The sequence below is a fragment of the Hibiscus syriacus genome, unplaced genomic scaffold (genome assembly GCF_006381635.1).
Source record: "Hibiscus syriacus cultivar Baekdansim isolate YM2019G1 unplaced genomic scaffold, ASM638163v2 tig00112411_pilon, whole genome shotgun sequence".
Lineage (NCBI taxonomy): Eukaryota > Viridiplantae > Streptophyta > Magnoliopsida > Malvales > Malvaceae > Hibiscus > Hibiscus syriacus.
In genome coordinates, this window is record NW_024063326.1 from 1167393 (window position 1) to 1181959 (window position 14567).

At 34.6% G+C, this 14567-nt stretch overlaps 1 long non-coding RNA gene and 2 pseudogenes across 1 annotated transcript; 2 read left to right on the forward strand and 1 right to left on the reverse strand.

The window, feature by feature from the left end:
- Nucleotides 1–3063: 3063 nt before the first annotated feature.
- On the forward strand, nt 3064–7346 carry LOC120179340 (annotated as a pseudogene).
- On the forward strand, nt 3669–4443 carry LOC120179341. The gene is made up of 3 exons (XR_005521609.1): nt 3669–3851; nt 3994–3999; nt 4421–4443. It is a non-coding gene; the product is annotated as an uncharacterized LOC120179341 (long non-coding RNA).
- A 1060-nt stretch (nt 7347–8406) lies between the features above and the next one.
- LOC120179388 lies at nt 8407–14206 on the reverse strand (annotated as a pseudogene).
- Nucleotides 14207–14567: the final 361 nt, after the last annotated feature.

The window sequence follows — 14567 nt, forward strand, 5'->3', positions numbered from 1 at the left end:
CTATTTTCTCACTAAAAAAAAATTCAATGCTAGTTGGTAATTTACTTTAAAATTTAATAAAATTTTATTAATTTTAGTCGATTTAATTTACTTTTTTTAACTCTAAACCCTTAATTTGTTAATACATCGTTATATATATATACATCATGATATAGGTAGTGTGGTATATATAGAAGGCGTTGTGTTTACAACGCAAGGGTAACATCTAAAAGAAGAGAGGATAACAGTCTCATATCTCACTAAATTATAATAAAGATCATTTCAAATCCAAAAGGATATATTATAATGGTGATCTCTTTTATTTTTCTATGTCTTATTTTGGTCACCGATTTAAAAAAGTTGTCTTCTGATCATTTTTGTTTTTTATTTGTTTTATTTTTTACCACTAGACTACTAGTTCATGTTAGTTTTGGCGTGACACAATAGTTAAAATGACTACATTTTAACTTGACTTTTATATTTTAAACATAACTAATTTAATCTTAAACTTTAGATAAAATATTATTTTGACCTTTAAAGTTTAGATAAATATAATTTAACCTTCAATAATGTTAGAGTCCCCACCATCGATCGTTGCTTATTAATTTACTCCTTTTTGACCACTTGAATGTAATTTTAGAGTTCGTTTCATCTAAAATTGTCTCAAATTTCATAAATACAGTCTAAAACTCTTAAGAATCATTTAAAATTAAATTGTAATAATAAATTTATCATTATTCCTTTAAAGATAAGTACACCAAAAATATAAATTTATATCATAATGCATTCATATTAATGATAATAATTTAATTTATATAAATTTTGATAAAGTGTATATTGTATACAATTTCTATCTTCATTTATTTTTTGATATCTTGTGTATTGTATAAGGTATTTCAGTTATAATTTTTTTCCTTCATATGTGAATTGTATAATTAAATGAACTTTTAAAAATAGGTTTAATTGATGATTTTATTATATATTTTAAAATAAAATAATATCTCCTTATTATATCTTATTAAGTGGTTAGTCGTTCTCTTTATATGTCTCAGTCTAGTTTGTCATCGGAGGAACCCTAATCTGATAGGTTAGAGGGCATTGCACTTACTGAAGAAGCCGACGGAGAAAACCCTGAATGACGATATACAACAATGCAAACGACAAAGGAAACTAACCTTGAACTTAAAACTGCAGCTGCAAAGGGATCAATCTCAAAGGATGGAGATGCCCTCACGAAAGAGAACGGTATATTTGTAGGGTAGCTTGCGCGGAGCTGCTGGTTAATATTCTGACGCGCATGAACTCCAATGGGAGATTGCAACTGCAACATCAAGTGAGAGTCATTGTATGTTGTGGCATAGTTCAAAAACCTGTTTAGTTCACCAGAGGTAGAAAATGCTATAGAATTGTTGCAGCTCGTTAGGGAGAAAACATTGGCTCATCCATATCATCACCCTCTTCTTCAATTGTAGTTCTAAAGGCAATCAAATCATTTGATTTATAACTCTAATAAAATCTACAACTTTTGAGGAATCCCATCTTCTTTACGGATTTTCCCTCTATGATTAAACAATTTTGAGTTGACATCCTCTTTGGACCACTGCACATGGAAATTCTTGTTCTTATATGCAAAATCAAAATGGACTTAAAAAATAAAACAAAGAGATAAAAGAGTAGTTAAAATTTCGTAACATGTTAATAAACTAATTAGAATCAATGACTCAATGACTAAAATATAACGAATTGATGTAATTGGCAAACTTTCGAGATAATGTTCTCGAATTTTTTTATTTAACGATATAACGTACTCCCAAGATTAATTGCTCAAATAGGGTGAAATCCACAGTGTTGGTCGTAGGTCGCCATACCTTCCGGGCGACCTTCCAGGCATCCGAGGCCATCCAGGCCATCCGAAGCATCCGAGGCCATCCGAACGAGCTATGCGAGGGCATTCGAGGGCAACCGAGCGAGCTATGCGAGGGAATCCGAGGGCAACCGAGCGAGGGTAGGTCGGATTCCCTCGCATAGCTCGCTCGGTTGCCCCGCATAGCTCGTTCGGATGGCTCGGTCGGATGGCTCGGATGCTCTCGCTTTTGGATGGCCTCGTCGGATAAACAAGAACATGTATGACTAAATTATAATTAAACATAAATACTAAACATGGCTAAAATAAAATGTTTACAAATTTCATGGCCAATTTCAAAATTAAGGAAAATATATAAAACACATGAAATCAGTGATTAAAATGAAATAACTAAAAATATTATGATCAAAATGAAGCATACACAAACTTGACATAATAAACAGTGACTAAAATATAATTATTAAAATATACATGCCTGAAACAAAACATTAAAAATGTCACTAAATGATTAAACAAATAGATTACAAAGCATAGGGACGAAAATGCTATTATCCCCTAAATATTAAACACACGTATGAGAGTGTAAAGTTGTGAGGACCAAATTTGCATTTAACCCAAACAATTATTGTTTGATTGTTTCTCCCATGGATCACCTGGCGACCTTCATTGGTCGCCCAGAACACCCGGCGACCTTCATTCGAACTGTAGCAAATACCCTATCTCAACAATTAATTGTTGGAACGCGTTATCTCGTGAATTTTTTTTTTCTCACAACATTATCTCGTAAATTCAGCCATGTAATTGATTAAAATTTTTTATTTAAAAACAATATAAAACAAAAGAGATCTTAATATAGTTGTTTTCCAATTTCAATTTATAACCAAAGCTATCACAGATCACAAGTCCAACAAAATACAAAAGGTGAAATAGATGAATACAATAGAGAAGAATTATTGTATTTAGAGTGCAACATAATCTAATATGAAAGGTAAAATGGAGAGTACATAAGGCCGTGGTGGATGCACGAGTCCGTACGTTTGCTGCACGTGATCCGCCCCCAGGAATCTACCGTTGGCAGTTTTTTCTTACCTCCGTATCTGGGTGCTGAGTCCCACAAATGAAGCTCTCCGAAACCTAATCCAACGGCGGAGATCTCTTCCATCTTAGGGTTTCATTCCAAAAACAAAACAAGCCTTCCAACTTATATTTACCCTTTTTTTCATTGTGTATTGCGGTAGCTGCCTACTACTTCAAAACCTATCCTTTTCTTTTATCAATTATTTTCTCACGCGCCGCTGCCTCCACTTAGCCGGCGGTAAAATACCATTTCTTCTTCCTTCCCTCTCCTCCATTAAAAAAACCAAAAAAAAGAGAATTTTTACAAAAGAAAAAAAGTTTGTCTCTTTAGCAAGGTTTATCGAAGCACTTGGGATTTTAGTTTGTTTCATTTGTTGACTCTCTAGGCTTTATTGATTAATAACAAGAGGAGAGGGAAGAAAAAACCCAAAAAGAAAAAAAAACTTGAAAGAAGGGTTTTTTTATCGGTGTGTTTTAGCCGCGTTTTAGGGAGATGGCGCAAGTTCAAGTTCAGGGGCAAAATAGGAGTGCCAACAATGGAGCTGGAGGAGGGAACAACCAGTTCGTACCTACGTCGCTTTATGTTGGGGACCTGGATCCAAGTGTGACGGAAACTCAGCTTTATGAGTACTTTGCCCAGATGGGTCAAGTGCTTACGGTTCGGGTTTGCAAGGATTTGTCAACCCGGAGGTCTCTCGGTTATGGTTATGTCAACTATGGAATCCTCAAGATGGTCAGTTTAGTCTGATTATATGTCGTTTTTGTTTTGTTTAACTTAGATTCCATGGTATTTACTCCCTTTATCTGCCTTGTTTAATAATGGATTATCGCTTTGCTCAGTATTTGGATGGTGTTATAAGTATAATCAATTGCCTTTTCATTTAGTTCGGATAAAGTGGATGGTGTTGATACAGAGAGTAGAATAGTTACGGTGTTAAGGTGCCCTTCATATTAGCGATTTTGTATAAATTTAATACTCATTTTGTCCTTTTAAGATTATTTATATCTATTTCCCAATAAGTTCTTTCAAGTTCACATTTATATATTCAAGCTAATCTAGGCAGGAAATGAAGATGTAGGTTTCGAGTGTGTTCTCCAAGTAAAGGTTGTTCTTCTTAAGCACTTTCATTGATGATTACTTCTTTACTTGAAAACTCTCTCTTTTACTTCTTAGCAAACATGGTTTCATCTTCGATTGGCTTGAATTCTTATGTAACAAGCAGTCTGGAATTTTGTTTAACCTTGTTTTATACCAAGTGAACTATATACTTAACAGTGAGTGTGAATAATATCATGTATTTATTCGGGATTTATTGTTCTTGTTCATTTCTGCATCTTCCCGTATCAACCCCATAGATGTCATGCAGTAATTTTTTTTGAAACTTTTTGGGTGCCCTGAAATTTGTGAGATAACTATAGGCAAGAAAGAAAGAAATTTGATGTTAAATATTTTGTGATATTGACCGAAAAGGAGAAAGTATATGATGACAAAACCAGCAGAATGTGAGATCCTAGCCCAATGGTAAAGAGTAATGTGTAGTATTCCCTTGCTTAAAAAATGCATATACTTTATCTTCTCAGTCTTCCTTGTAAATTATTTACAAAGTTGGTCTCCATCAGCAAGATGGAGACCAACTGAAGCTGTGACTCTTCATGTTGATTCATATTATTTTAAAAGAACATTACTAATGTTAGCCTCCATTGATCCATAGTATAAATACTCATTATATTGCATGTTATATTCTTCCGTCTATATACAGCTGCAAGGGCATTGGACCTTCTGAACTTCACTCCTCTGAATGGGAAGCCTATCAGGATCATGTATTCTAATCGTGATCCTAGTATTCGTAAAGTGGGGCTGGGAATATTTTTATCAAGGTAATAAATGTTGACAATCATGTGGTTCTGTATGCCGATTTGTTTTTTAAGTCTGTGCTTCAGAAATCTCATATGGTTTATTTTATGTTTGTGTATCATGCTTGTTGAATCTGGCAGAATTTAGATAAGGGGATCGACCACAAAGCTTTGGATGATACATTTTCTGCATTTGGGAACATTCTCTCTTGCAAGGTAGCCACAGATGCCTCCGGCCAGTCAAAAGGTTATGGCTTTGTTCAATTTGACAATGAGGAATCTGCCCAAAGGCAATAGAGAAGTTGAATGGTATGCTATAACGATACACAAGTCTATGTGGGCCCCTTTGTTCGCAAACAGGAAAGGGACAGTTCTATTAGCAATGTAAAATTTAACAATATCTATGTAAAGAATCTCTCAGAATCCACGAGCGATGAAGATTTGAAAACCATTTTTGGTGAATTTGGTCTAATCACTAGTGCTGTGGTGATGAGAGAATCGGATGGAAAATCCAAGGGCTTTGGGTTTGTCAACTTCGAGAATGCAGATGATGCTGCTAGAGCTGTGTCTCTAAATGGAAAGAAATTTGATGACAAGGAATGGTATGTTGGGAAAGCTCAAAAGAAATCTGAAAGGGAGGTTGATCTGAAAACTTCGATTTGAGCAGTCAATGAAAGAGGCAGCAGATAAATTTCAAGGAGCAAACCTGTATATTAAGAATTTGGATGACAGCATAGATGAAAAACTTAAAGAGCTTTTCTCTCAATATGGTACCATAACATCATGCAAGGTTAGCATGTTTCATGGAAGTAATGTTAGATCAATTTGCTCAATTCTTGTATTTAGTTGACTGAAGCCGTTCATTCAAATGTAACAGGTTACGAGAGATCCTAATGGAGTTAGTAAAGGATCAGGGTTTGTTGCATTTTCAACTCCAGAAGAAGCATCCAAAGCTGTAAGTTGGTAATGTTGTCCCTACTCATGATCTTATCTTAAGCTAATAGTTTCTCTTTCCCCCTGCTATGACAGCTTGCGGAGATGAATGGCAAAATGGTTGTCAGCAAACCTCTCTATGTTGCACTAGCTCAAAAAAAGGAAGAGAGGAGAGCTAGGTTACAGGTATGGCTTGATATTTGCTTTGAGGTGGACTGTAATATGGTTTTGATTCTTTATTTTACTAATGCATGTGCTGCACCTTTTACAGGCTCAGTTTTCTCAAATCCGACCGATTTCTCTAACACCTTCAGCTGCTCACGCCAATGTACCCACTTGGTGGTCCAGGTCTTGGGCAGCAAATATTCTATGGTCAAGGGCCTCCGACTATGTTCCTCAGGTAGTTATTTATTTTGCATTTCTTGCTTGGTATTGTTAGTATTATGAGGTATATTTAGCCTCTTGAATTAGATGTAATATCATTTGTATATCTTCTTTAGAAATTTATGGTCTCGTTTATTGGTTTTTCTTTTGTCAGCCTGGATTTGGATATCAACAGCAGCTTGTCCCTGGTATGAGGCCTGGTGGCTCCCATGCCAAATTACTTTGTACCAATGGTTCAGCAAGGCCAGCAGGGTCAGCGTCCTGGTGGCAGAAGGTCTGGGCTGTTCAGCAAAGTCAGCAGCCAGTTCCATTGATGCAGCAGGTTTTTAAACACTTTGGATTTTGTAATATCTTCGATAAATTTGTCATATCTTGTAAATACTTCATCTGATGGTTCATTTAAATGCCAGATGTTACCCCGAGGACGGGTCTATCGTATCCACAAGGGCGTGTACCTGATGTTTCAATGTCTAATGTTGCTGGAGGCATGCTTTCTGTTCCATATGATATGGGTGGAATGCCAATGCGTGACGCGTCACTTTCTCAGCCAATTCCAGTAGGAGCCTTGGCCACAGCCCTTGCAAATGCAACTCCAGATCAGCAGAGAACGGTATGCACTGCTTTGTCTTTTTGTTTGCTACTTCTCTGTCCTATATACTTGTGCTTTTATTCAATTTTCAAGGCATTCATTACAAAAATTATGAAGGGCATACCATAATATATGTATATTTGAACATGTAATTTCCTTCTAAAGCTATATTCTAACTTCAACTATTCCGGTTAACTGAAATTTTTACATTGGGTAAATATGTGTAGATGCTGGGAGAAAATCTCTATCCACTTGTTGAACAGCTGGAGCCTGATGCAGCAGCTAAAGTAACAGGGATCTTCTAGAGATGGATCAACTGAGGTTCTGCACTTGCTCGAGTCCCCAGAAGCTCTGAAAGCCAAGGTTGCTGAAGCAATGGAGGTTCTTAGGACCGTTACTCAGCAGCAGCAGACTGGTGGCATTGCTGCTGATCAATTGGCTTCATTGTTTTAAGGGACAACCTTGTCTCCTGATTTGACAACTTGCTGAAGTTTTCTCCTTGAACACCGTTGTCATGGCCTCCTATGAGTTCAAAGCTAGTTGCTTTCTTCGTTGTTGGTTTGATTCTATACTTTTTCAGTTTTTGGAACTTAAATACCACACTTCTATGTTTCATAATTTGTGGCTATGTGACAGAGTATGCATTTTATGCATCATACCGCTGTCTTTGGGATTGAATTTTTTCTGTTTTGGGTGAATAATCTTGGAGATTCATCGTGTACACATTATTCAGATTGATGTTTACTTTAGTTTGAATTGCTTTCAAAAGCAGCGTTAAGCTGATTCTTAATGGAGTAGTGAGCTTCTTTCTATACTGCATGCTATTTTTTCTTGCATGTAGTCAAGGAGATGCCTCACTCAGACACTGTTGTGGAACATGGATCGGTTCAGTACGTGGAACGGAAATTAGAACCTAAATATGATTTAATATGGTTCATTGGAGAGTATAATATTTTTAGGAATTGATGTATTAGCTCCTATTTTAAAGTTACTATAATAAGATTATTCGATTTAGTATTTGCTGAATAGATCGTTAGTGTCATCAAGTTCAAAAATTATTGAAGAGATACTATTTCTGATTAGGTGAACATTCGATCGAGTTGAGTAAACTTTTGAGTTGATGGAATAAATTTTTTTTTCGAGTTATTTAGTTGACAAGTCATTATAACTCGAAGTTAGTTAAATTTTTTTTCGAGTCGATTTGAATTTATAAATTTGAGTAAAGTTGAATTTTTGAATTTCTATTTGAATTTAATTATAAAATTCATTATATTATATTATTATTTAATTTCATTTAAATAATTTTTTATAACTATATACAATACATATATATTTCTTCATAATTTTTTTTCATATGTGATATACATATCATATAGAGTTGAGAGATTCAACTCAAACTTAAAAATCAATCTATAATTACTAAAAATTTCAAGTTACTGTTTGAGTTATTCAAATTGTATTTTACAACTCGATTTGAACTTAATTTTTTCAAGTCGAGTTTATAAAATTACAACTTAAATCAATTCAAGTCGAGTATCAATTTTTTGAGTTAAGTCGAATTTTATTAACCCTATTTTTGATAACATAGATCTCAACAAATGAAATATACTGGGTAGAGAGGACAAAGGCACGCCATTTAATGTAAAATGACAATTCATTATCTTCTAACATACTGAGTTTTTAATACAAACCCCTAATTGCAAAGTTGATGTATTCTATGCAAAAATCACAGTACTGCATTGGCCACATTTAGAACACTACCTACATCGTCCTTGTACACCAGCTTGTCAATAATGCATACAAGCTTTCGAAGCAATCGAACAATATTATCATCAGCCTCATTTTAATTAGCACGCCTTAGTCTCAGTCCCCCATCTGCTTCTCGGTCATGCCGGATTATTGCAGTTTAATGCAGATTATAGATCTGTGTTTCCAAGGAGGCCCCTACCTCACTTTGATTCTCTTCCGAGTTCTCCCCAAAATTATGAAGTCGACGACCGATAAGATATCGGTCATCCCTTATAGAATTGTGGAGGTTGGTGAACCAGACATGGAATCTGTTTGCACAAAAGCACAAGCAGCTGAAGCAAAGGCATCCTAGCCATGCGAAACGGTAGACGGCTGAATTGACTACTAATGGGTAGCCAAGCACTGGAAACACCCCTCGGGCTAGTACGTAAGGTACACACAAGGCTGTCAACAGCTTCATTATAATGGGACATACAATCTCGCAACACCCAAAGGCCCTGCAGTCTAGAAAGCCATCTTCTCTCACCCTTTCTAACTTTTCTCGCCAGCTTTCGTCTACCAATGGCATCATATGATCCAGCATAACCTGTGCATATAGAAACATATTTAGACCTTGTGGGGAATAATCTAATAATTACAAAATAGTAAAAAATAGAAGTGTACTGCAAAAACCAGAGGTTAATTAATTACATCACGATAAAAAAAATCAGCTGCACATAGTTAATGGTGGTAAAATTACTTACCAGTCTAGTCCAAATCTTAAGGAAAATGAGACCCAATGCCCAATCCTGATACAGAAGGAAAACTGGGCTCTCATCCACAGGTACCCGCATGGGCACAATCACCAAAAGCTCAAAAGGAGCCAATAAGAACAGGAATGAAAAAATCTGTACATCACAATACCGATAAAGATTCCTAAGTCTATATTTGGAGCTCTGAAACAAGTAGAAAACTAATTACATCAGAATGCCACATTACATACCCTATCGATAAGAGCATGGAACTCTTGATTACTACGGTGCTCCACTTGGAAATTTGACAAAATATAACCACTGCCCTCTTTGTTCTAATGTGCTCAATGGAGTATCTAGCCCCAGCTATGGCAGTCCAAATGACATAGCTTCCAATGACAAACGAATAGAGGTCTATGATTCAGAAACAAAACCCAGTTAGCACTGAAATTACAAAGACACATTGGGTAAGAGGATCAAATCAAACCACATTACCATTGCACTTAATGCCATGAGTTATTGGGAGAAGAGGGATGGCGTTGAAAAGAGCTCGTCCAAATGATATAGGTACTATTATCAAGGCCGAGTTAAAATTAGCAATGTCATCCAGGCAACCACCAGCAAGAGAACAATGCAAAGAACAAATCCGTATCTGCTAAAGAATGCATCAATGAAATTAGACAGAATGAAATGGAGCCAGCTACAAGCAAAGCAATCCATGTTTAACTAAATGTAGTAAGAGAAGATGAAAAAGAACAAAACAGAAATTATGTAGAGTCTACAATAATTAACAGACTAAGTGCTTAACATCAAAAGACACTATTAACCAAAAACACCAAAACTTTTGTGATAACTCTCTATTCAATAAAGAAAACAACCGAGTTGATATCAATGTTAATATTTGCATATCAACAGGCACAGAACATATCCAATGTTCTGCAATTAAACAGAGCAAAATTCGTTTGGAGGAATCAGATATAAGAATAATTTGAATATTCATCCCAAAATATGATCAAAGTTCCGGAAATAGTCTACAAAAAGTTAAGATTTTTCTAATGCCTAAACCAAATATATAGTTAAAATCTCTCGCACTTAACCTATACAGTATCTAACCCTAGAATAACTGCCTTGTAAGTGCAAATTCAATGACCAAATGATCTTTAAAAATCAAATCACTGATCAAGCTGCATGCAAATAAACCATAAGAAAAGCTGAATACTTTCAACCTTAATGAAATCAGACCCATTACATAATATTGTCAATAAAAAGCACAACATAACTTACTCTGAATCAGTTCGTTCATCCCCATCAAGCTCCTCCACGAGGTTAGAATTTCCTGATGCGTGGAGACCTATATTTGGATCATCATCAGCAGCAAATGCAACCATGGCTTGTTCCTGTCCACGTACTTGCACAACTTGTGGTCTATCCTGCTGACCGGGTTCCACATTGGCATTTTCCTGGCCACCATTCTCCTCAGGCCTGGGAAGTAAAAACTCTGTTAAGCCTAATGCCCGGCCAACTGCAGTAAACCAATAGCGGAGAAGAGACTTGATTGTTGTCCGCAATTTAAATGCTCAATGTCAAATGGAATGCATATTTGAAAGAGAAGCATATCAGCTGGGATCTCAGTAAACGGGTCAGATACCCTGCAACAAGGAAATCATTTAATGTAAGTTAACAAGAAGCATACATAAATGAGTCAACGAGAAAAGTTTTGTGCCATTCTTACGATATATCAAGTGGGAAATAGATGGTGATCTTCATAGCAAGCTGGACTGGCAAGAATACCAGCATCACAATCAAACTTCCATAAACTGCAACTGATAACAAGACTCTCCGAGCATGCTTGTTTACAGGATCATCAATTAAATCACGGAAGGGATTGTAGTTTGGATCAGCTGGGTCTCGAAGGAAGTATAGAACGCCATTGCGTAAAACCTGTCCATAACAAAAATTATATCAACAGACTCTGCCACACTACGTGACATCTTAAAATAACATTTATATTATATAGGATAGAAAGAGGATTACCACACGAAGAAGGCTGACAAAGATGCTTATTTGCAGCATGTACACAATTCCATCAACCCAATGAACCAATGAACTAGCTAAAGGTGAGACTGAGAAGAACTGAACCCTTTGGGACATTGATTTCCCAAACATCCTTATAGTGCATACATCTAGCCACCATCCACACATCAAAGGAAAACCCCAAGCTCAATTACAAGGAGGAAAGCAACTTTAATCATTGTCATCAAATGCCTCATTGCCGCCAGGAACTGCCTGAAGAGGGATGGAATTGTCTCAACTATCGAAGAAATTCCATACAACCTCCCCATTGTCAAAGGCTCGCCTCTAGCGTACCTAATCAATGTGACAACACCCAGGTAGAAAGAAGAGGAGAATATAAACATATATCCAATAGCAAGAGTTGTAACATCAGACAGCCTTGATGCTCCAATACTTTCTCCTTTCAAGACATCTGCTGAAAATGGTGCGCTTCTGTTGCTTGAAATTTCACCTACTGCACTAGAGTTTGCATTCAAGATTTCTGCAACTTGACCAAGCATGCTATTTCCTTGGCCTTCAGGTGTCAAATTTGAACTGCAGTTAATGTATTCTTCAATGTGATGTTTGCCAATGAAAGGGTAGTGTCTGTCACTGGCATGACTGCTGACAACACAGGACCACGTGCAGAGAGAAAAGCCAAGATACATAAGGAAATACTGCGGCCAAGAGAAAAAGGCATAAAAATCACAACGCCAAGGAATATCATATTGCTGGCTAGAACCTGCAGGAACAAATCATCAAATAATGAAAGAATAATGTTAATTGGGGGAAGGCTAAAATTTGTGTTTAGTTTCTTTTCTTAGTACATACTCTATCGCAGATTGTCACAATTTAAAGCTCTAAGATTTAAAGAAGAGAAAAGGCATAGCATGTCTTTGACAATTATTGCTGGCTAGAACCTGCAGGAACAAATCATCAAATAATGAAAGAATAATGTTAATTGGGGGAAGGCTAAAATTTGTGTTTAGTTTCTTTTCTTAGTACATACTCTATCGCAGATTGTCACAATTTAAAGCTCTAAGATTTAAAGAAGAGAAAAGGCATTAGCATGTCTTTGACAATTGAAGTAATTCTACACACAGAATATAACATATAATCAAAACAACAACAGAGTTATAAGATTAAAACCGGTGCAGAGTCGTGCAGAGAATGATAAACCAAATACTGCAGTCTATTGTCTGTATTTTGGAAGTGGAAACATTTAAAGGAACAATAAAAAAGTCAAGTACAGCACTCATTAACAAGGTAAATGATTCATGAAGAATTTCCTCCATCAAAAGTATATCAAGTTTGTTATGCAACAGAGTGCTATAATTTTTAAGTTCTCAGATTCCAAATTTTAATATATATACATATTGTATATTTTGAGAAAAAATATCTCTTTGCTTTTAAACACAAAATAATTATGTCAATGTATCAAGATACCTTTTGTTTTTTTATTCGTGAAGGTAGATAAAATCGAACATCATTAAACTTTATCGCTCATAATTCTTAATTATCAGTATGGTTCTTAAATGGTCTTATAATTCGTTTTAGTTATTTTACCGCTCACAGATTTCTAATTATGAGTATAATTATTATGAATGTCTTATAGTTCGTTTTAGTTATTACCCCGCTAACAAGTTCAATATGGACTGTTTATTAACGAGGAACGAGCAAGGCAATTGAGTTAACCTCGGAAATGGAACAAACCTAAGAGTTCATAACAAACGAAGATGGTTGAGGAAGACGATGGAGGATAGAAAAATTGGATTAAATTGATATAATTATGAAATATTGAGGTTGATTTTTAGGAATTAGGAACAAAATAAAACTAAATAAAAAGATTGATAGTTAAATTTATTATTATGTCAGTATTTTGTTAAATTTTCAATACAAAAAGGATTAATTTGTTATTTTAATGAAGTTACCTTGAATAATTTGATAAATTTTATAATATAAAACAGTTATAATTTTAATTATATTATATTACGTATTTTATAATTATTATTCAATTGTTAATCGAATATTTTTTATAGTCATTACATTAAAATTATTAATCGAACTCATAAATGACCCTAATGAAAAAGAAATATTACTCTTCATGAAATATTAAAAAATTTACGTTTTAAATCTAAATACATCCTAATCTCATTATTATAATAATTAATAGATAACTATACGTTTACTATCTCATTATCAATTTTGTTTCGTTTTAGTACCTAAGCTTTAATTTATTTCAAAATCATACTTAATGTTTACTTTTTATTTCGTTTTGGGATCTCGCTGTTAAAAACTTAGTGGAATTGTTACAACATTACACTTTTTTGTAGGAAAATACATCATTTATTACTTAACTATCTTGTCTCTCCTATATTGGTCACTAAAGTTTATTTTTTAATTTAATTACTTAACTTTCAAATTACTCCAAATTTAATCACTCTAACTTTCAAATTTAATTTTTTATTTTAATTTATATTAGTAAAATAATAAAAAATGTTATGTAACAAATTTTTTAATAAAATAAATTATAGTGATTAAACATGAGCAATTTGAAAGTTGAGTAGTTAAATTAAAAAAATTAAACTTTAGTGACAGAATAGGAGTGAGAAGATAGTTAAGTGATGAATGATGTAATTTATCCATAAAGATACCTAGTTCATTAAGTTTTTTAGGGCATGGTACTAAAATGAAACAAAGAAAAAACGTTAGGCATAGTGTGAAACAAATGAAAGTTTAAGTACTAAATCAAATAAAATTGATAATTTAGGCACTAAACATATAATTACTCATACTTAATTTCATTATTATTTTTGATATCACTGTAATTTACATTATTAATTTCATTATATTATTAAAAAAATTTAGGTTATCCTTTTGGTTCGAGGTTTTACCTTGATAATCTAAACTTATCCACGTCGCATCTGATTTTGGTGTGTCAATATCCCAACAATGATTTTCTGCCCTTTTTGACTCACTTTCACCATGTTTCATTGTTCCTTTTTCTTCCCTCCATTATTATTGCTGTTAACCTTGATATAACTTAACTATGGGTTGTCGGTGGATGCAGTAGTATCCTATGCTTATATACACAACTTTCCTTTTAACACCAACACACTTCTCTTATTGCACCGGCCCCCTTTGATTTCTGGGTTTGATGTGGTTTGTAATTTAAGCTACAATAGTTGCTGCTCTGGTTTCTTTTGTTCTGGAATAGAAATCAAAGTCATGGACCGAAAAACATGGCTTTGGAGGGAAAAAACCTTCATTGAAGCGAATTGATGAAGGGTGACCAAAAAAAAACCTTCATCACACTGCACATATATTTCTTTTTGCATGTTCATGATATCTTTTC